General features: G+C 48.6%; 1 pseudogene; it reads left to right on the top strand.

The window, feature by feature from the left end:
- Positions 1–6,761: 6,761 nt before the first annotated feature.
- Positions 6,762–10,617, top strand: LOC116885759 (annotated as a pseudogene).
- The last annotated feature ends 11,460 nt before the right edge of the window (positions 10,618–22,077 follow it).

Genomic DNA, 22,077 nt, shown 5'->3' with positions numbered 1-22,077 from the left:
CTGGCTCTTCTAGCTTCTGGTGGCCGCTGTAGACAGTCTTTGGCTTATTTTGAGCGCCCACGTCCCTCCAGCCTCATCTGGGCATCCAAAACGCTTTCTTCTCTTCTGAATGGTCCTCTGCGTGGCTCTTATGAGGACACTAGTACTGGATTTAGGAACGACCTAGGATAACGTTTCCCATTGTTGTGACAAACACCTGACCGATTAGAGCAACTTGAAGAAGAGTTTGCTCTGGTGGGGGAGCCCTGGCGGCGGGCGTTTGAGGCAGCTGGTCGTGTTGCATCTGCAACAGGAGCCAGGTGAATGCTGATCCTCAGCTCGTTTTTGCCTGATTTATTTGGTCTGAGTCTCCAGCCCATGGAATGGTACTGTCTGTAGTTAGAGTGGATTTTCCCATCTCAAACCCAGTCTAGAAACCTTCAGGGATAAGCTCAAGACTTGTCTCCTAGGTGACACTAGATCCTGATGGGTTGACAGTCAGTATTTACCACTGCAGTAATGGGCTGTTCCCATCTCAGGATGCCCGGTCAAGTCCTCGGACAATTTCTTCAGATTGTCAAATACTCAGAGACTTACAGACCTATCTGTTGATAAGTGTGAAAATTTAAGATGTTAGTTTAACTGGACCATCATACCCAAAATTTTGCAATCTGGGGGCTACTAGGGGCTGAACTCAGGGTTATAGACTTTCTAGACCTCTGTTCTGTTACTGAGATAAACCATAACTCATACATTTGCTTAGATGTTATTTTGAGTGATTTCCTGAGGGTATTTTGGGATGACATTTACATTTAAAGGGATGGGCATTTACAGTAGATTATACAGTCAATTCAGGCCTGAATACAAGGAAACGCTGGCCTCTCCCACACAGGAAGGAGTCTGTCAGAACATTTCTTATTCATCTACAACGTGAACACTTCCTGGATCTCTGACCTAATTGCCTTTGAATTTGAACGACAAGTTTTTCTGGAATCTAAATGGCCTGCCACGTTCACCCATCAAGTTTTAGACTCAATAGCCACTATGATCAACTCCTTAAGCCTTTTTGAGTGTATGCACAACTGATCTGTGTCTCTGGTGAGTCCTGGCCAACCTAGGCTGTGGCAATCTCTGTGGGTCTCTTTTTGCCAGAGCTTTAATTCTTCTGAGTTTTCTATCAGAGAGAAAACTTCCACGGGAGGATTCCTTTATCAAAACCTCACAGTGGCTCATCAGACAGACTCACCACTGACATCACTGAGCTAAGAGCCTTGCACGGAAGCCCCACCACCCTTCCTTCAGGGAGCCCAACATCCTTGTGTTTCCTGACTCAGCCCTCGTCCTGGTCCACAGACTGGACCTACGCAGAGTGGAACCCCAGGCTTGATGCGTGACAGTGATGTGGGTCTCCATGTCTGCCTATACCTATATCTCCATGTCTGAGATATTTTACTATTTCTTATATCTGTCTGGAAATCAATCTCAGGCCCCACGAGACAAGAGCCTTATGGCCTCAGGAGTAACAGATAGGCGTGAGGTCACTTCAGGTTATGCACTACACCTGGCGGTTGCTGTTTTCTTATATGTGTTTCCATGGAGAAACACACTTCTGCCACATGCAGCTTGTCCTTGTGATTGTATAGACCTTGAGCTCCTGAGAACTTTACTCGGGTGACCGCTCTTAACCTTCAGGGTATACATTGTCCGACGCTCTGAATAAAGCTGGCCGTTGCCTGAGTCTTTGTGTGCCTCATTTTTAGGTTCCTTTTTCCCAGGTTCTGTCTCCTTCAGAGGTGAGCGTGCCACCAGCCCAGGTTGAGACCTGACTCCATGCTAGGAAAACACCCTACCAATGCAGCTACATCTCCAGTCCTTATATCAAAATAAAGCAGCAAAACAGCTCATTAAGTAAGGACGTTCCTGCCAAGCCTGATGACCTGAATTCGGTCCCCGAGACCTCCATGTCAGAGGGTGCAGCAGATGCTTCACATAGGGCGGGAACTTTACTCTACTTTTTATTTGCCTCCATGTGGAGGGATCAGAGACATTAGGGGAGCTAAGCTGAGAGGGCCTGCGCAGTATTATAACTAATGTTAAAGCAATCATCTGTTCTCGCTTCTTCATCTAATTTTCCCTGAAGGAAAATTGACTGAAAATGAAAACGCTGTCCTCTGACTCCCATGTATGTACCATGGCATGTGAGTGCCAACAGACACACACATGCACGCCTGTGCACACTCACACACACACACACACAGACCACAAACACACACACACACACATGCACAAATAAAACTATAATTAAACATTTTAAAACTTAGTTTTAACCAATTACATTTATGAAATCATGTTTAATGTGATACTTTTCCAGTCAAGAATAGATTCATTTGGTTACTCATTCAAGACAGAAAATGTCTCTGCTTAGAGAGAGATGGGGGGTTTTAGTTATGTACATATTTTCTAGAAAAATCAATGACAAATGCATTGATAGATTTCCGGCATATGGGCAGCATGTGCTTAGTTTAGTTTATGATTGTATTTTATGTGTGAGAGAGATCTGGCCTGCATGCGTTGCAGACACACATGGGCCGTGGCACACATGTGGAGGCCAGCGGACGACTCGGAAGGGCCACTTCTCTCGTTCCATTGTGAGTGGCAGGCATGGAGCTCAAGCGGTCGGGCTTGTGTGGCAAGTGCGGTCTGGCAGCCCCAGCATGCCTGTTGTGTTAGTCAGCAGCCTGGCTTTAAGTTCTGTTTGTTTTACTTGTTCTGTTTTGTGAGTCAGGTTCTCTCTGTGTAGCCCAGACTGGCGGGGAACCGGCTGTATAGCCTGGGCTGTCATTGGATTAACGATTCTACTGCCTCACAAGTACCACAGTGATGGATTATAGATGCACGCCACCATGCCCAGCTCATGTGAGCACCTTAGTGCCCAGGATAAGCCCCAAGCCCCTGTGTTCCTACAGAAGGGAAGACTGACTGACGGCTGAGGGAGCCAAGTGCACCGGATCCTCCATTTTGGCTGGAACTCTACTCTCTTTGCCTCCATACGGAAGGGAGCGACGAAGTTAGAGGAGCTAAGCCAAGTGGGGCCTGTGCAGTATTATAATTAATATTAAAACAATCATTTTCTCCATCTAATTCTTCCTGAAAGAAAAATAACTGAAGATGAGACCCCTGAATACCCCTGTATGGATCTGTGCGTGCGTGCGTGCGTGCGTGCGTGCATGCGTGCGTGCGTGGGTGCATGCATGCGTGCGTTTTCTGTTCCTTTGGGTCCTTTTTCCATGAAGCTCACTGATTCAGTTCTTGAAAGGACCGGCAAGCTAGTCACATGAACATTGCTTTATTCCTCACGGCTTGCCCTTCCTCATGTTGTCACAGGCGTCTAGGCTCAAGTTCGAGCCTTCAAGTCACCTGGAGATAGCAGTGAAAGCAGTGACAACCGCGATGGCTTATTTCAGTTGCCAAGTTGATGGGATTCAGAGTCACCATGGAAGCAGCCCTCTGAGCATGTCTGTAAGGGTGTTTCTAGATTAGCTTAGTCGAGACAGGAAGATTCGCACTAACCATGGGTGGCGCCATTCCCAAGGCTGGGGTCCTGAACTAATATAAAGGAGAAAGCAAACTGGCCACCACCATTCTCCCCTCCCTCCTGCCTGTCTGCAGACGCAGTGAGCCCCCCCAGTTGCTCCCGCTGCCCTGACTCTAACTGTAATGGACTACACGCTCAACTTGCAAACCAGTTGCTTTAGTCGGGTGTTTTCTTTCAGGGACAGGAAAAAGTCACTACTATGCCACCTTTGGACTACACTTTGATGGTAGCTTTATCAAACCCTGTAGCGTCACACTCTGCTTTAACTAACAGATGTTTAACTAACATCCCCATTGGGCATGATTTCCCAAGCCTCCTCCTGGCTGGGACCAGACTCTGTCTGTCTCTTTCTTATTCTTTTATTTTTTTTTCTTTTTTCTTTTTTTTGGAGCTGGGGACTGAACCCAGGGCCTTGTGCTTGCTAGGCAAGCGCTCTACCACTGAGCTAAATCCTCAACCCCCTCTTTCTTATTCTTTACATAGTCAAGGCTTTCCTTTCTCCTGGGGCCTTCCTTCTGTGGACTAGCATGGCCTTCTGTGGCAAAAACAAGCCCACTGTCCCAACTCCCCCTCTTCCCCTGAGGGTACCATCTCTTTCCCTCCTCTGACAACACCAACATGGCAAGCAGGCTTTCCACGGGCTCTGGGCTTGCCAGCTAGTCAGTCCTTAATATTGCCAGTCTGAGCTATGCAGACTATGACCTTGGTCTATCTCTGTAGCGAGTTACCCTCCAACCGTCCTTTAGCTGTGGCCCCAGATAGCTTTACACCCTCTCCAAGGCTGTTCCTGACATGTCTTCTCTCCCTGCCCTGTGACGTCATCGGGCCGTGTCCGCTGGCCTCAGTTCCTATCATTGAGTCTCAGAGAAGGCCGTGTGCGTTGTCCTGTGTCTCAGCAGTGTGACCTCACCTGCCTTCTCATTAGAGGCGCAGTGACATGATTCATCTTCATCTCCTCTCAGAGCTCAGAATAGAAATATGGAAAGCCTCATGATGTAAGTCAGTGAGAACAGTGTAGGTTTCCAGCAGGAAGTGTGACTGTGAAGCCAGTGGCTCAGAAGAACAAAGAGGTGTGGAGATGTGGAGAGGGAGGCATTCCAGAGCCACCACATTGCTTCCTGCTGACGAGCCGGTGTAGTCAGCTGGTCAGGAGTCCCCTGACTGGAGGCCCCTGGGGTTGAGAGCAGTGTCAGCCAAAGACTACCATAGTAGTCCTCTAGACAAAGACACCCGGGGCAGGAGAGAGGGAATAGATCCCTTTCCTGAGGCTTTATGGGTGGGACTTCTGAAAAGGAAGGACCCCAGGGCGCCGTGATGGTCAGAATGGCCCAGACTCCTCAAGGAAAGGAAATGCTTGCCAGGCCCAGCCTTGCTCACCCATGTCTGCGGAGACCTGGGGGCCTGTGTGTTCCTTTGCATCTGTAAGGCTTGTTTTCAGCCCTGATGGGTCCTGGCTGTTACTAGTGGACAGTTTCTTGTTCCGTCGAGCAGCAAATGGGGACAAAGAGCTTGGGAACCTGGTGAGAGATTCCCTCCTCAGCTGCACCAAAATGCTTCCTAGCACTTAGGGTCTGAGGGAAGCAGAGGCCACTGGAAATCCTACCCTGTCCTGCCTGCTCTCCTCTCTGTCTTCTGCTATAGAGAAAGCCAATGCCAAGGCAAGTGAGTTATCATTCTCTCCTTGTCCCCATTTTCTTTGTCTTAGTGTTTTTTTTCTTTTTTCTCTTCTCTTTCTTCCCCCTCCTTCCTTCCTCCCTCCCTCTCTCATTCCCTCCCCTTCTTCTTCCCTCCTCCTCTCCCTCCCTCCTCTCCTCCTGATTTACCCATTCATTTTGAATTTACTTCAAATTTAAAGTTTTGCTGTCTGGCTCAGAGGTTGAACTTTTTCTTCAAACCTTTTTAGATTTATTTAATTTACTTTATGCGTCTGAGTGTTTTTCCCGAGGGTGTACATGTGCCTGGTTCGTGTGAGCCTGGCGGATCCCCTGGAATTGGATTGCAGATAGTTGTAGCTTGTGAGTGCTGGGAATGGAGCCCAAGTCTTCCGTAAGAGCAGCAAGTGCACTTAACCACTGAGCCATCCCTCCAGCTCTGACCTCGAACTCTTCAGCTCCAGCTTCTCCCACATGGCCTGGCGCACAGGCATGTGCCACTGCACCCAGCTCCATCAATAAACTTACTGTTGGTAAAATCTGCTACATACAGAGACAGGCATTAAGAGGAAAACGGCCCAGCTTTTGAAGTTTAACCTCATGGCATTTTTGTACTAGTTCTTGTGGTTTGGAAAGAAAGGCATCAGAGGGCACAGATCTCCTGTTTCTAAGGGGCCTCTTAGCCTCAGTTGGCTTTGACCCTGGAGCTGCCTTCTGTCCTCACACAGGGGCTGGTCTTGAGGTGGGAAGGAGCTGCTGATGTGGACAGGGAGCGGGGCGTGTGTGTTAGGGCGGGGATAGGAGGAGCTCTACTAGGAACCAAGGGCTCTGGGAACAGGATCTCTAAAGGAAGCAATAGAGAACAGCGCCCAAGCTTCAGCTCTGGTTTTTCTTGTTTATGATGTTGATCAGCTGACCGTCCCTTCACTCACTTGCTCATTTATACTCTGCCTCCAGGACTCTAACTGCTGGCGAGCACTCTAGGTTTCCACTCACATGACAATCCGTGTCTCCATATCCGATTGCAAGATTCGGGCAATATCCGATTCAAACTTTTTCCTGAGAAGCTAAGCATGGTGGGTGGATCACGTCTGTATCACGGCATGGGGAAACTGAGGCAGTAGGATCACTGAAGCAAGGGTTCCAGGCCAACCTGGTCAAGGTAAAAGTACTTGCTATACAACTGGGAGCTGAATTCAAATCTGAAGAACTGACGTAAACGCCAGATGCGAGCATCTGTAATCCCACCTCTCCTGGGAGGAGATGGGAGGTGTGGACAGGAAAATTTCCAAAACCTCTCAGACCAGCCAGCCCGGAACATGCAGCAGAAGCCCAGCAAAGAGTCCCTGCCTCAGACAAGGTGAAAGGTTGTCTTCTTACCTCCACGGGAATGTGCCTGAATTCACACACATGGATGTGCATGTTCCTACATATTTACACATACACATATACAGGGTGTCACTGTGCAGTACTGGCCAGCCTGGAACTTACTGCGTGAGACGACCTGGCCTTGAACTCAGAGAGATCTTCCTGCCTCTACCTTCCAAGTACTAGGATTAAACATGTGTGCCGCCACGTCCTATCTATTTTTAATTATGTGTATGTGTCTCCGTCTGGGTATGTGCACAGGAGTATGGATGCCTACAGCGGCCAGAAGAGTACATCAGATCCCCTGGAGCTGGAGTTACAGGTGATTGTGTCACCCAATATAGGCACTAGGAACTGCAATAAGCACTCTTAACCACTGAACCATCTACCCAGGCTCACAACAGAATATTAACAATAATCTAATAGTTAATAGTTATAACAGGATTTAAATTATTTTGGTTCGCACCTGTAACCCTAGCACAGGGGGAGGCTGAGGCAAGAAAACTATAAATTTGAGACCAAACCTGACCTACACAGATCCTTTCCTCAAACCAAACCAGAAAAAATAATTATTTAAAAACTTTCACCCAAAGCACTGAGCCTAGACAAAGACAAACTCTACAAGGGATCCCGTGGGAGCCAAGCCAAACATGTAACGTAGGTTAGGAAAGGCGGGACGTGTTTTGAAATTAGCGGAGACTGAAGAGTATAAACATCACTGGAGAGGCTGGGTCTGCTGGTGGAGAAGCGGATCTGCTGGTGGAGAAGCGGATCTGCTGGTGGTGGAGAGCCCTAGTCTACTGCTGATGTTCCTTCCATATTTCTGAGTTGACCAAGTTGATTAAGAATGGGGCCTTTTGGGCTGAAGAGATGGCTTGGCAGTTAAGAGCACTGACTGCTCTTCCAGAGGTCCTGAGTTCAATTCCCAGCAACCACATGGTGGCTCACAGCCATCTGTAATGGGATCTGATGCCCTCTTCTGGTGTGTTTGAAAACAGCTAGTGTATTCATATAAATAAAATAAATAAATCTTAAAAAAAAAAAAAAGAATGGTGCCTTTTGTCTTCCTTATGATTTTATTGTTGTAAAGAGACACCACGGCCACAGCAAAGGAAAGCATTTGACTGGGGCTGGTTTACAGTTTCAGAGGTTTAGTCTGTTATCATCACGGCAGGAAACACGGTGCCATGAGAAAGGCTGAGATTCTACATCTTGATAGCATACGGAGACCATCACACTCAGAGTCGCATGAGCCTGGGAGACCTCAAAGGCTGCCTCCGCAGTGACACACTTCCTCCAACAAGGCCACAAGTCTTTGGAGGCCACACCTATTCAAACCACTACCCCTTTCACAGCAAGGCTTCAGTTAGCTATTATGGTGCATAGCTTGCACATTAAACTTGGACACAGGTATATGAAGTGAGTATATGGGATTCAGTACCATCTGTGGTTTCTGGCCCCCGCCAGGAGTCTTGGAATGTGTTTTCTATAAAATGTGTTTCCCAAGGAATGTGTTCGCTATGGATACCAGGGAACTCTTTATTCCCTCTTCTGCCCATTTCCATGTCTTGGACAAGTTCTCCCGATAGTGAAACACTGCTTGTGGACCATAAAGCCAGTCTGGTGGCTGCCTGGATCCAGACACCCTGACTTCGGTCCTAATTTCTTTATTACTCACACTCACTGATTACAGGGATCCCTCCCGCATTGGCACATTGTGGGGATTAAGGAAAGTACTTAGGAAGACCTTTGGGCATTACCTGTTTGATTTCCGTATTGAGGCAGCCCAGGGCTAGCTGTCCATGATTTAAAGCCTTCCCCCAGGAACTGCCACAACTGACTAGGCTGACTTCTCCCTTGCAAGCTCTTAACCTTTCACCCTTGCAAGCCCTCAACACGATCCAGAAAAAGAAAGTCACTGTAACCTTCAATTTGCAGATCACATGGCTTGTCATCATGCCTTGCCTCGGGCTGTCCCTTTTATCATAATTCAGCTCATCTGAAACAGTTATGAAGTGTCCTTACTTCTTACGCCTTTGATTAAGATGCGCTTCTTTGGTAGCAGGAACCACTTCCCTTTCCCAACAACTGACATGGCTGTTAAAAGACAGTTAATAAAGTCAGGTGTGATGAACAAACCAGTGATCCCAGTACTTGTGAAGTAGAGGCAGGAGGATTGGAAACTCACGCTCAGGACTGGAGAGATAGCTCAGCCATTAAGAGCAGAGGACCTGACTTCGGTTTCCAGCACCCACATCAGGCTGCCCACAACTGCTTCTAACTCCAGCTCCAGGGGAATCCAGTGCCTACTTCTGACATTTGCAGATGCCTTCATTCACATGCACAAACCCACACATAGGCACACATATACACACGTAGACACACAAAGGCACACATAGGTGCACATAGTCACACAAAGGCACACATAGGTGCACATAGACACACATAGGCACATGTAGACACACAGACACACATAGGCACACATAGACACACATAGATACACATAGACACTCATAGGCATGCATAGGCACACATAGGGACACATAGACACACATAGGCACACATAGGCACACATAGACACACATAGACACTCATAGGCATGCATAGGCACACATAGACACACAGAGACACATAAGCACACATAGGCACACATATACACACATAGACACACACAGGCACACATAGGCACACATAGGTGCACATAGGGCACACATAGGCATGCATAGGCACACATAGACACACATAGGCATGCATAGGCACACATAGGCATGCATAGGCACACATAGACACACATAGGCACACATAGGCACAAATAGGCACAAATAGGCACACACAGACACACATAGGCACACATAGGCACACATAGGCATGCATAGGCACACATAGGCACACACAGACACACATAGGCACACATAGACACACAATTTTAGAAATAAAGGAAATCCCAGGTGGTCCTTTGCCATGTAGTGAGTTTGAAGCCTGCTTGGGATGACTTAGACTCTGGGGTTGGGGGAAGTGAGAGCGCACTGGGCATACGGCTTAGCTGATAGAGTGCCTGCCTCATCTGGGTGAAACCCTGGGTTTAATCCTCAGCACCTTTAAGGTGGGCATGGTGGCATACGCCTGCAATCCCACCCAGCACTTGGAAAGTGGCGGGGCAAGAGGTTCATGATTTCGATGCCAACCTGGGCTATGTGAGACATAGTCTCAAAAAAAAAAAAAAGAAAGAAAAAAAAGGTGACTACCTAGAGGGCATAATTTCTTTCTGCCTGTCTTTAGAGTAATGACAACTTACCAGAGAGGGCTCAGGCTCCTCTCGCTGTCCTCTGCCTTCTGCGGAACCTAATACAGACTTGCAAAATGATATCCACTCTTCTAACCAGGACTGGTCTTTTGCTTTACCTTTAGGGATTAACCCTAATGCCCTTTCTTCTATTCACACGTATGAGGCAGGCACTCTACCAGCTAAGCTACAAGGAAAGTTAAAGTCTTTAAGAACTATCATTAAAAATAAGGTTTGATTTTTTTTTTTTTCCTCCTGTCTCCGCCAAATTGTGCGGAGGCGGAAGCTCAGGTGCGTTCAAGATTCAGCGTCACCCATAATCCACTGCGATGGCCGAGGAAGGCGTAGCTGCCGGAGGTGTAATGGATGTCAACACTGCTCCACAAGAGGTGCTGAAGACCACCCTAATCCATGGTGGCCTAGCACGTGGCATACAGGAAGCTGCCAAAGCCTTAGACTAGCGCAAGCCCATCTCCGTGTGCTCACATCCAGCTGTGATGAGCTCGTGGTGGAGGCATTTTGTGCCGAGCACCAAATCAACCTGATAAAGGCTCCCGACAGCAAGAAACTAGGGGCACGGGTAGGCCTCTGTAAAACTGATCGCTCGGGAGGGGAAACCTCAGAAAGTGGTTGGTTGCAGTTGCGTGGTGGTTAAGGACTTTGGCAAAGAATCTCAGGCCAAGGATGTCACTGAGGAGTACTTCAAATGCAAGAAATGAATAAATAAAATGTTGGCTCATTAAAAAAAAATAAGGTTTGAAAAATTAAAGTTACAGGCTGCTGAGTTTGATGACCTAAGTTCAATTCCCAGATCACACGTGGAGGAAGGAGAAAAGAGGCTCCTGTCTGGCCACAGGAGTTCCATAGCTTATATACAGACACAGAGACAGACAGACAGACAGACAGACAGACAGACACACACACACACACACACACACGTCCTAAGATACTACCACAGGACTGGTGTGGGCTACTTGAATTCATAAACTTATTCTGTGATCTTCAGCAAGTCACTGTAGGAGATCAGAATATGTCACCCCCAAATCTGTCTGTATGACACAAGGATTACTTTGAGGCGATTTTTTTTTGTTTGTTTAAAAAAAAAACAAAAACAAAAACAAAACCACCCAGGAAAGGAGGCTCTGCAAAGGAGGTAAAGGGAAATTTAATCTACAGAAGAGATCTCCATTTGTCAGGCATTTTCCTTTCTGTACCTCGAAAAGAAAGATAACCCCAGATTTCTAGAAGCTCCTATCTGTAAAGTGGGCAGCCGCTGGTCTACACCACAGACCTGACTGCACGCTCCTGGTCACCTCCCTCTTCCCAGCTTGTTCCACATCCTTCCTTCTCTTTGTATTCAAAGATGGTGCTTAACCCTAACTCCAAGGCCACCTTGAAGATTTACCCACATCTGAGAATCTTCCATTTGTACACAACCTGTTTGTGTCATTAATCATGTGTTTTTTTGTTTGTTTGTTTGTTTGTTTGTTTTCTGTTTGACTGTCTTTTGCTATTAGAGATCCCTTGAGACCAAGAACAAAGCAGGGCAGAGAGAAAATTCTTTCTCTTCCTCTGTGTTGCTAAATCACGCATGCCTGATTTTCTAATATCAAACGGAGGGTGTGGGAGATATCATTCACACCATAAACTGACTGTAAGGATTAAAAGGCTGATACACCCACGGCCTGAGGAGCTGCATAAACACAGTGAGTGCTAAGCAAGTGTCATCCGCCGACCTGAGGGGTTAGAGCTGTTCCCTAGAGACTCACAGAATGCTGAGAGAGAGAGAGAGAGAGAGAGAGAGAGAGAGAGAGAGAGAGAGAGAGAGGCCAGGCATGCATGGTGACTTATGTCTGTAACCCCAGCAGACTGAAGCAGGAAGGTTCTGCAAATTGGAGGCCAGCTGAGGCTACAGAATGAGACGCTGTCTCAAAAGAAACAAACAAAAACAAAAACAAAAACAAAAACACAAAAAAACCCCAAACAAACAAACAAACAAACAAACAAAAAAAAAAACGAAGCCAGGCATTTTGCTCATGGTATATGGACTCTTTAAAAACCACCAGCTCCCTGACTCTTGCATTCCCAGGCGTCTGTTTGGTCTGAGGAGGGATGTTTGGTTAGTACCAGTCCTGTGCTCCCGGATCTTCCCCTCATACATCGTTTTGGGTGTGTTTGTGTTCTGGGTGGAAGTCAAATAAATAATAAGCCAGGAGCCAGTTTGCGCAACCTCCTAGAATTCACAAAGATGGTTCTGTGTGCCTGGCAGTCATCACCTGTAGATTGTGTGACCTTAAACAAGGCAGGCCCACAGCGGTGAGCTGTTCCATCCTGAGCTGGATTGGCTGTTTGGCTTCTCAGTGCCATTCTGGGTCCTTCGGTGTCCTTTGGTGTGGCAAAAGCTGTCTGGGGTTCCAGGTTAGACCTTACCTGCAGGTTAGACCAAACCTGGTGAATTTGGTGGGAAGATCAAGTGGATGTGGTTCATGTGCCAGTGTGGAGAGCAGGTGTGGGCTTCGGCTCCAGGAGTGAGTTTATCAGCCGCCCCCTGGGGGTCCGGACAGAGATCTGCCTCCTCAGGTCTACAGGCAGCTGAGGACATCCAGAATGTCTACCCCTCTCGAGTTCCTGAACACCAGACCCAGTCTTGTCTCCTCCCAGTTGATTTTAAGAGAGCAGAGCCTTGGAATACAAGACAGGATGGTTTTGTTCGGAAAGAAACCTACCCAGTGCCATCATTCTTTCCTTCTCCCAACTCTGACGGCCCTCCCTTCTCCTTTCCAGCCCAGAACCGCCGGGCACTTTCTGTCTGTGTGGCTTTGTCTTTCCTGGGCCTGGCCCACCCTCTTCCCAGAGCTGTGGTTCACTGACCTGGAGAGCATTCTGAACATTGCAGGTTTGTGATAACCCTGCTCTGATCGATGCTATTGGCCAACTCTGCCCCTGTGTCTCCTTCTGGGAATCCACACAGTATTTGTCATCTGGTAGGCTGTGGTGGATTGGTGTTGCTGCCCAGCTGCTCCCTGCCATCCTTTGCCCAGGGGTCCCTGTTCCCTAAGACACATAAAGAGTTAAATGCTAAATGTCCCCCATAGGCTTCTGGGTTTGAACATTTGGTCCTTAGCCAATGAGAGTCGGTGGAAACTTTAGGAAGTGGGACTGATGGCCTGAGGAGAGAGGGAGGAAAGCTAAAGGCTTTTAGCTCAGTCTTCTTTCCGGTCCATTCTCTGCTTCCCCTTCCAGCTAGGTAGCAAGTAGCCTCACGTTGTTACCACAACCAGGAGTGCCCCGCCCCCACCCAGGCTCCACCCCCCTCCCATTAGTAGCATGCCGGGAAACCTGAGCTGGAATAAACCTCCTCAGAGTCGTACCTGCCAGGTATTTGGTCACAATGACAAGAGAATTCTAATACCCACGCAATATTGAAGGGGGCTGGTTAACAATCCAACCGCAACCTCTAAGCATTTAGGTGAGCAGTTGTGTTTTCTACGTTTTCAGAATCCAGACATGATTAAGCTTAGCGAGGAAGGCGGACCAAAGGCTGAGCGGGTGGCAGGGGCTTGCCCTCTGTCCGAACAGCCAAGTTGGGAATACATAGGGAAGCTCTCCAAGGAGATGAAGTGTCCAGAGGGGCATTTCCACAGATACGCAGGGATGAAGAGATTCTTTACTGCGTCTCAACAGCAGCATTACATCATCGCCAAATGCCGCTGTGAAATCCTCTGTCACGGTGCACACGCCAGGTGACAGCTCAGGAGAGAGGGCACAGGCAGGTCGGGAGAGCGCTGTGCTGCCCACTTTTGGGTCTGACAGTGTTCGAAAGTCCACAGGCCAAGGTCTCCCTGTGCTTAGATGAACCCTTCTGAAGGACCTAGGCTTGAAGTCTGTTTGCCAGGCGGAGAGCTGTGTACAGGTTTTCTCCTCAGGCCCTGTCGTCCCTGTCCCCCCCCCCTCGGCCTCAGTCTGTAAGCTGTGAGCTCTGAGTGAAGAGCTCTGGGCTATGGGGAGGGGACTGCAGGCCTCAGAGAGCCTGCTATCCAGTAAATTACGTCCTCCAGACCAAAGAGAGTTTTGCAGAAGATGCTTGACTCACTGTCAGAAATCCCCAGAGCTAAGAGTCAATAAACTGATAAGAAAATAATTACACCCTGATTTTATCACGTTTAGCTTTTTCCTTCTGTTGAGAATGTGGGCAGCTGGGGAGGGCGAGACGACTTGGTTGGTAAAGTGTTTGTGAGAAACAGAGAGCAAGCTCTCTTAGGCCTGTAGCCCTTCCCCCAGCCCAGCGCTATTCCCTCAGGGCTCACAGCTTACAGACTGAGGTCTTGTGGAGTCCCTGAATTCACGTAAACCCTGGGTGGGATTGACAGCTCACCTTTAGTCCCATCATTCAATAGATGGAGACAGGATTCCCAAGGCAAACCGGCTAGCCAGACTAGCCTCCTGGGTGAGCTCTGGGTTCACCTGAAACACCCTGACTCAAAGAATAAGGTAAGGAGTATGCAAGGATGACTTTTTATTTCTGTCTCAGGCCTATACAATGCACATGCATGCATGCGTACTTACAAACACACAGACATGTGTTAAAGGAAAATGATGTAAGCAGCAGGTGTGGTGTCCTGTGGAGAGCAGAAGAGCAGGATCAAGGTCATCCTAACTTACACAGCAAGACCAGCCTACGTTAAGTGAGACTAGTGTCTCAAAAAAAAAAAAAAAAAAAAAACCACTACAAAACGAACGGCATGGGAGTCTCCTCAATCCCAGCACTCAGGAGGCAAGGGCAGTTGGATCTCTGTGAGTTCAAGGTTAGCTTAGTCTATAAAGTGAGTTTCAGGCTAGTGAGGGCTACATAGTGAGAGCTTGTCTCAAAAAAATCAACCAACTGCTGAGCATGGTGGTACCCGCCTTGATCCTAGCGCTTAGGAAGCAGAGCAGGCGTCTCTCTGCCTCTGAGTTCGAGGCCAGCCTGGAACGTATACATAATGAATTCCAGGACAGCCAGGGCCCAAACCAAAAGCAACCCAAACAAAACCAAAAAAAGCCAAACGAACAAAAGCAATCTAGGCAAAGAAACTTTACTGTTAGAGGCACCTGCAACTTTGTCGCAACTCGGACAGTTTCGCATCCTCTTCTGTGGGTTTAATACCTCAAAATATCATACGTTCATTTCTTCAGAACCTGCTGTTGGATCTAGTGCTAGGGCTTGTCTTTGAATGCGTTAGTGAATCGCTCTTTCTTCTCCACTCCACAGATAGTTATATTTGAGTAACTGTGCTTCAACATCATTGGCCTTTTATCTACAGTCCCTCGTTATTTTATGCCTCAAAAGCCCGTGGAAGGACCGAGTTCGCTCGCCCGGCAGGCGGAGGGTTAAGAGCCAAGCGCAGCAGCTGCTTAAGGGGGCGTTTCTGAAAACAGGAGATCTGAAGTTCCGTTTCCACATCCTTCTTAGAAGACACAAACCCTTTTGTTTCTCATCTCTGTTGCCTCTAGATTTGATCAAAAGCCAACTTGGAGAGTAGGCTGAAGCTGAAGAGCTATGGTGGTTGCTGCCCCAGCCCCCAACAGGAATGGGGGGGTGGCATATAAAATCCTCTGAAGCCTGAACCTGCGCACAAGGGGGAGGGCGGTAGGGGCGCTGGTTCCTGTGGTATTTTCCAACCTCGGACCCTTTCATCCCCTGTAGAGACCAACCCTCCAGATGGTAAAGATGTGTTTTCGACAGTCTTCATCTGATGATGTGACCATACCAGGATTTTATCACGTTGTAAACCAAGGTTTAGCATCCCACGCCCACTTGAACATCACAGGTTCCCCGTTTCATTAAGAGGAATCTTGTGGGGACTGAAAAGGTGATTCAGTGGGTAAGAGGGCTTGCTGCACAAGGATTAGGACCTGAGTTCAAATCCCCAGCACCCATGTAAAGAAGCTAAGTGTGTCTGCACCCTGTTGGCCTCTAATCCCAGGGCTGGGATGGGTGGAGACTGGAGTATTGTTGGGACTTGCTGGCCTCTGGCCTAGCTCCAAAGTCAAGGAAAAACCCTACCTCAAGGAAATAAAGCTAAGAGTATCAGAAAAGAACACTGTTATCCTCCGCTAGCTTCCAAGGACAAAAGCAACCCCATATACATATGTGTGTTCACCATACACATGCCACAAATACATACACACACAACAGAAAAGAAGGCTTTTATGAACTTGGTGTGGTGACCTTTGCATATAATACCAGAATTTAGAGAGGTAAGGAGTTCAGAGTTATCCTAAGCTACATATCGAGTTTGTGGCTTGCCGGATTTCTTGTTTATGGGATCCTATACTCAATGACAAAAGGCTATCGTGGAGTCTAGCCTCCTGTCCGGAACATGTTGATTCTTCTGACAACCCCAAATTTTCCAGAGGATCCTGAACGAGCCAACAGGAAGGGGTGTGGCTGGACCAGAGCAGAGGATTTGGACCAGCCCCGAGTGTTTGGAGCGCAAGACTTAGCCCAAGGGCTCTGTTGCCGGATTTCCTACATGGGGTACCTTTGCCTAGCAGCCTCAAGATGACCTGAAGGAGAAGTAGGAGTCATAGGGAGACAGCTGCAGTGTGATCAGGGCCTTAGGGTTTTTTATTTGGTGAAGCAGGTGTTTACACAGGGGCACAGTAAAGAGGAAGTATAGGCCTCATTTTCCCCAAGATCTAGTGTTGTAAAAGAACAAAAAGCCATTTACTTGTTGAAGAGCAAACATGTTACTGCTGGTGGAGTTAAAGATGTTACACGGCCCTCACTGTTGCTATTCTAAGCTCCACCCACCTCAGCTGCGTGGCAACAGCCAGGTATGCTCCGCCCCACAGTTGCCTGGCAACAGCCAGCTGTGCTTGACTATAAAGGGGGCCAGCATCCCCCTCCTCTTTCTCTTACCCCTCTCTCTTTCTCTGTTGTTCTTCGCTTCTCTGCTCTCTTCCCCTCTGTCCCTATTCCTTCTCTCCCCATCCCCACCCCCTTCCCTCCTCGTGCTCCTGGCCTTCCTCTCCTCTCCTCTTCTCATTAAACCTCTCCATGTGGAACCATGGTGTGCTTTGTCCCAGCAGGAGCCAAGATTTAAACCCCAAACTTGGCCCCCAACACTCACCATTACCCAGCGGCACTTCATAGCAGCTCCTGAATGCCCGTGACCACAGTGACTACCGTAGCCATAGAACAGCCGCATGATGATTGGAGGTGCGCAGGCATTCATCCCGTGAAACCACACACACCCACTGGGCAGCACTCCTAAACTCACTTTCCACGAGAGGTAGGGCAAGCTCGCTCACGTTAAGGAATCGATTTCTTCACACGTCCTGCCTTCTAATTTGGTTTTGTGAGTTTAAATTCCCTTGTTTTGGGCTTGAGTGTGTCACACATTTGGCAAGGGGGTGCCAAGGACAACAAGACTTTCTCCCGTATAGGGAAATTTCCACAGCAGGGGAAAGGACTTGAGGCTGTCAGCCTAGTCAGAGGTCGGTGTGGGAAAGAAGTCTCAGGGAGAGGGGAGGGGAGAGCTGCTAGTGTTAGTCAATTCGTTACTAAAGTGCTATCGCTTAGATTTTTCTGCTTCTAAAAATAAAATGGAAAATTTAAGAGATCTGAAAGCTGAACGTGGTGACATGTGCTTGCATTCCAGCATCCCAGCACTTGGGAGGCAGAGACAAGAGAATTGCCAAGTTGGAGGCTAGCCTGGTCTACAGTCTCCTCCTTACAGGGTTTACAGGCAGCCCAGCTGCCCCGCTCCTCTCCAGATGTTTGCTGCTGCTCTCCGCGGGAGAGGCCCTGGGAGAGGCCCTGAACTGCTGTTCTCCGTGGGAGAGGCCCTAAGGGGTCTTGCAGCATCTGAAATCTCATGAACTTCTACAGGATCGAGTCCTGGAGATTTCTGCAGCTGCCTGTTTTCTGAGTTTATCCAAGGACAGAATGTTTGGGCTCCCCAGGTGACAGCTTCAGAGCACTGGGTCAGCAGCCCTTCCAGTCAGTCAGCCTCCGCTCTCTCTCAGCCTGCCCAACCTGTTATTTCATAGGGGGATGGGGATGACCATTAATGGTAGCAGGTCTGACTTCCTATACCTTAGCACATCCTGCAAATGTGGTCCAGACCCTTCCGTGGAATGCAAGGGAGCTAAGCATCGTCTCACACTGGGGGACTCTTACAAAACAAGTCCAGCTGCATACAAACACGCCATTCCTTACCATTGGAAGTCTCTACTTCAGCTGCTGTTTCTTCAGAACAGCCATGGCTCTGACCTGCCAGGATCATCTGACTCATTCCTGAGCTGAGTCCCTACCCCCAATTATGAAAACAGAAGCAGCTTGCCCCTGGACAGCTCGATGTATGTTTCAAGCTACAAGGGCATCATGGTTGCTTCATGGTTTTGGTGAAAGGGTTAATGTAGCTATCACTAATCACTGAGTTCAAGAGGATAAATCAGGAGTCCACAAACTCATGAGCTAGTTTAGGTCTTTGATGCCACACCCCCAGGGCATAGGCTGTTGATTATCATGTTTCTGGCCGGGTTCCTGTCTTGCCCTCTTCAAGAATAAAGCAGGTTAAGAATGAAAGGTGAAGGGACTGGGGATTTAGCTCAGTGGTAGAGCGCTTGCCTAGCAAGCACAAGGCCCTGGGTTCTGTCTCCAGCTCTGAAAAAAAAAAAAAAAAAAAAAAAGAATGAAAGGTGAAAAAAACATGGAGGACTTCATTCACAGGAGAGAACAATTCAAACAGGAAAACAGGGCACCATGTGGGACTAACAACTGGAGTGGAAGAGTAGAAGGTTCAAGCTCTCTGAAGCCACAGGTGCTAACTCAGGCCTTGGCAGCGTCATGGTTCTGAGCTCTCACTGGTCTGGGCAGGATACTGGGGATACCCTGAAGAGCAAGTCTGTGGAGAGCAGGCTGTCAGTGCACAGCAGAAGTAGAGTCTCGGAAGGCAAGAGCCGTAGGGGCTGTTCCCAAAGTAGGCGTGGGTCCCTGCAGCAGGAGTGGCAAGTCTCAGAAGGGGATCTGTTTCCAGATGCTCTCAAAAGCAGCCATCGTTCCTCTTCCCTGTCCATTGAGAAGGCCAATAGAATCTGACTCTGAAAAGCAAGACTCTCCCCACCTGGCTGAAGCCTGACCCTGGCCAAGAGTCAGAATGACTGACGTGGATTTATCTAAGTTCCGAGGGCTCTGGATGGTTAAGTGTGTGTGCAGGTGAGGGGAAGAATAAGGACTATTCAGGAGAGAGCTCATTGGCCCCAGGCGGGAGAGTCAAAACCCTTCATAACTGGGGTGGGCTCTCAAACACATCAATGGCTCTGTGGATGTGGGCACTTGGCTGTCAGCAGTGTGGGAGAAAACAGTGTGTACCCAGTGTTCTTACACCTGTTCCTAATCAGCCACGGGTTTCCTTGCCTTCTTCTGGGGCTCTCCCACTGCTGCTACTGTCTCTGGTTGTTGTTGGGGGCACTTTTCCTACCCCATCTCACTGCCACGCTGAGACAGCAGACTCTCCAGTCAGGTTCTTGTCTTGCCCTTACTGCAAGAGCACGAGCGGGCTGGCAGTAAAAAGAAGACAAAGAAAAGAACCTCTCATTTGCCAATCGGGAACAATTTAGACAGGAGAGTGGGTGTCAACCCATCAAGAGAGGTTGGTAGTGTTCTCAGCAGGCTTCAAGATGCCCAGCCAAGAGTCTGCATGGGTTATGGCTCCAGCTGAGGACAGCCCCCGGGAGCACGTGTACAGATAGACCTACAGAGGTTATGAGTCTGACAGGTCTCAAAGGCTGGGGCAGTACCTCCATCCTGCAGAGGAAGCTGCAGATCTTCACAGCTCCATGGAACCAACACATCATTCATTTACTTATTTTATGTGAATGTATGTTTTTGACTGCATGTATGCCTGTGCACCAAATACATGCCTGGTGCCCTCCGGGTCCAAAAGAGGTGCCCAGAGCCTCTAGGACTAGAATTACAGATGGTTGAGAGCAGACATAGGAGTGCTGGAAACTGAACCCAGGTCCACTGTAAAGCAGCCAGTGGTCTGCTAAGCCACCGCTACAGCTCCTCTAACAAATCTTGTGTGTTCTTCCTTCCAGAGAGTACCTTTAGCAGTCTTGCCCCAACCCTCAGCCGCCAGAACTGTAAAAGCCCTTGGGCAACCTGTTATATAGAGCCAGGCCCTGATTGGCTGTGTGGATGTACAGCCGCGTAGATGGAACCAATCAGGAAGCAGCTTTCAAAGTTGGAAGGGTGGGGTCTCATTCTGGTCAAACCCTCTGTTACCTTTGCTGCCATGGATGGAAGAGGAGTGATACTGAGTCGTTGAAGGACTCCACAGTCCGCCCTTTCCGGCTGCTGCAGAGACGTTCTGATCATCTTGCCACACGATCTTCGTGATCTTCGGCTGGCGATATCCTGCTTGTCACCGCCTGTTCCAATAGGATCTTCACTGGGCGTCTAATCTCTGACAGTGGAAGCTGTCGAACAGCCTCTTTCTGGATGCAATTGCCCTTGGGTTTGTCTGGCTGTTGTTGTTGTTGTTGTTGTTGTTGTTGTTGTTGTTGTTGTTTTCTTTCCATTTCTGGCTGCCACTGTGGTCACACATGGTCCTCTCCTGTCCCTATCGATGTCAAGCCATTCTCCAGTGCTCTCAGGGTTGCTTTGGTAGGACATCTTCAGATGTATTACATGTGGCAGCCAGCCTCCAAGATGGCCCCGTGATCCCCGTCTTCTGGTGTCCACACCCTGGCTTGCTCCAGAGGTGGTCTGTGTGACCGACAAAACTGGCGAAAAAGATGTGTCTTTGCCGTTCCACTGCTGTGGAATATCAGAAAGAGGGTAGCTGATAAAGAATGGGTTACTTAGCTCACGGTTCTGAAGGCATGGCATGGCCTAACCAGGCTCTGCAGAGGGACTTTCACTACATCATGACATGGCAGAGGGCAGCACATCGAGTGTGCCATCTTGGGTCTTCCTTCCCATTAATAAAGCTACTAATGCCATTGTGGGGTCTTACTCCCGAGACCTTTTCTGAACCTAGTTTTCTCCCTGAACTCTGCCCCAATCTGCAAATGCCATTAACGTATGACTTTGGGGACTAAATTTTCAGCACATAAACCGTGAGAGACAAGTATTCAAACAATAGTTTTGAACTATAGCGCACCATTTCCAAGATGAGGTCGAGAGTGAAAAGATTTAAAAGATTTGAGTTCCGGTGTGCCTGTGTTGTGTGTGTGTGTGTGGTGTGTGTGGTGTGTGTGTGTGTGTGTGTGTGTGTGTGTGTGTGTGTGTGTGTGTTGGGTGTGTTTCTTTTTTGATAGTTTGCTTTAGGGGAATGAAATGGACAGGAAGCCCTTCAAGAGGCTACAGGTTGAAGAACAAACTGATCTTGGCAGCACGAAGCCCGGCTCACGGCCTGAGCATTTGCTCCCAGGAGACCCTGTATAGAATGACCCACTCCGGCTACCCCTAGAGCTCCGACACTCAATGGTTACGTTTGGGGTCATTTGTCCTGCGGCAAGATCACGAGTCTCTGTGTGATCACAGGGCTTCTTGCTTAGGATGTGAAACCAGGACGCACGTTGTCTTTGTCTTGGCCCCCCCTCACTCTTCTTCCCTCTTAAGAAACATTATCCTGGAGCAAATCCAGCCACCACAGCCTCCCTGACTCCAACTATTTTTAAAAAAAGAACAACAGTTGCCAACAGGATTTAGTCCCAGGGACCTTTAATACAAGGCCAGAGAAAAAAGAAGCGTCAAGAGACTTGAGCAGTTTGGTGAGGGCCGTGGGTAAGGATGGAGCACTGAGCTAATGAGAACATGGAGAATGTGTTCTGGGGACAGGCGTGAGTGCAGGTCCCAACATGTCCAGCCGGGAGGCACTCACCGCTGCCCAGAGGCTCCGACACAGGGAGACTCCGTTACTGTTGACCTATCAGCAATAGCTGAAGCGGAAGTTCAGGGGAGTCACCTTGCAGAGAGGACTCTGGCTGAGAACCCCCGTGCCTAGGAAAGGATTTGATTCTGTTTGTCTGTTTACTCGTTGGTTCATCAGTGCGGATATGTGTGTGCCCGAGGGTGCAGTCGAGGTCGGAGAACAGCATGAAGAAGTTGGTTCTCTTCCTTTGCTGTTGGAGCCTGGGCATCAGGCCTGGATTGTGAGCCATCTGCAGGTGCTTTCAAAAGGAGCGGCTGCCATGTTACTTAC

This window comes from Rattus rattus, chromosome 1 (assembly GCF_011064425.1).
Source record: "Rattus rattus isolate New Zealand chromosome 1, Rrattus_CSIRO_v1, whole genome shotgun sequence".
In the NCBI taxonomy this organism is placed as follows: Eukaryota; Metazoa; Chordata; class Mammalia; order Rodentia; family Muridae; genus Rattus; species Rattus rattus.
Note: the sequence above shows the minus strand (reverse complement) of the source record. Positions and strands in the feature narration are given on the sequence as shown.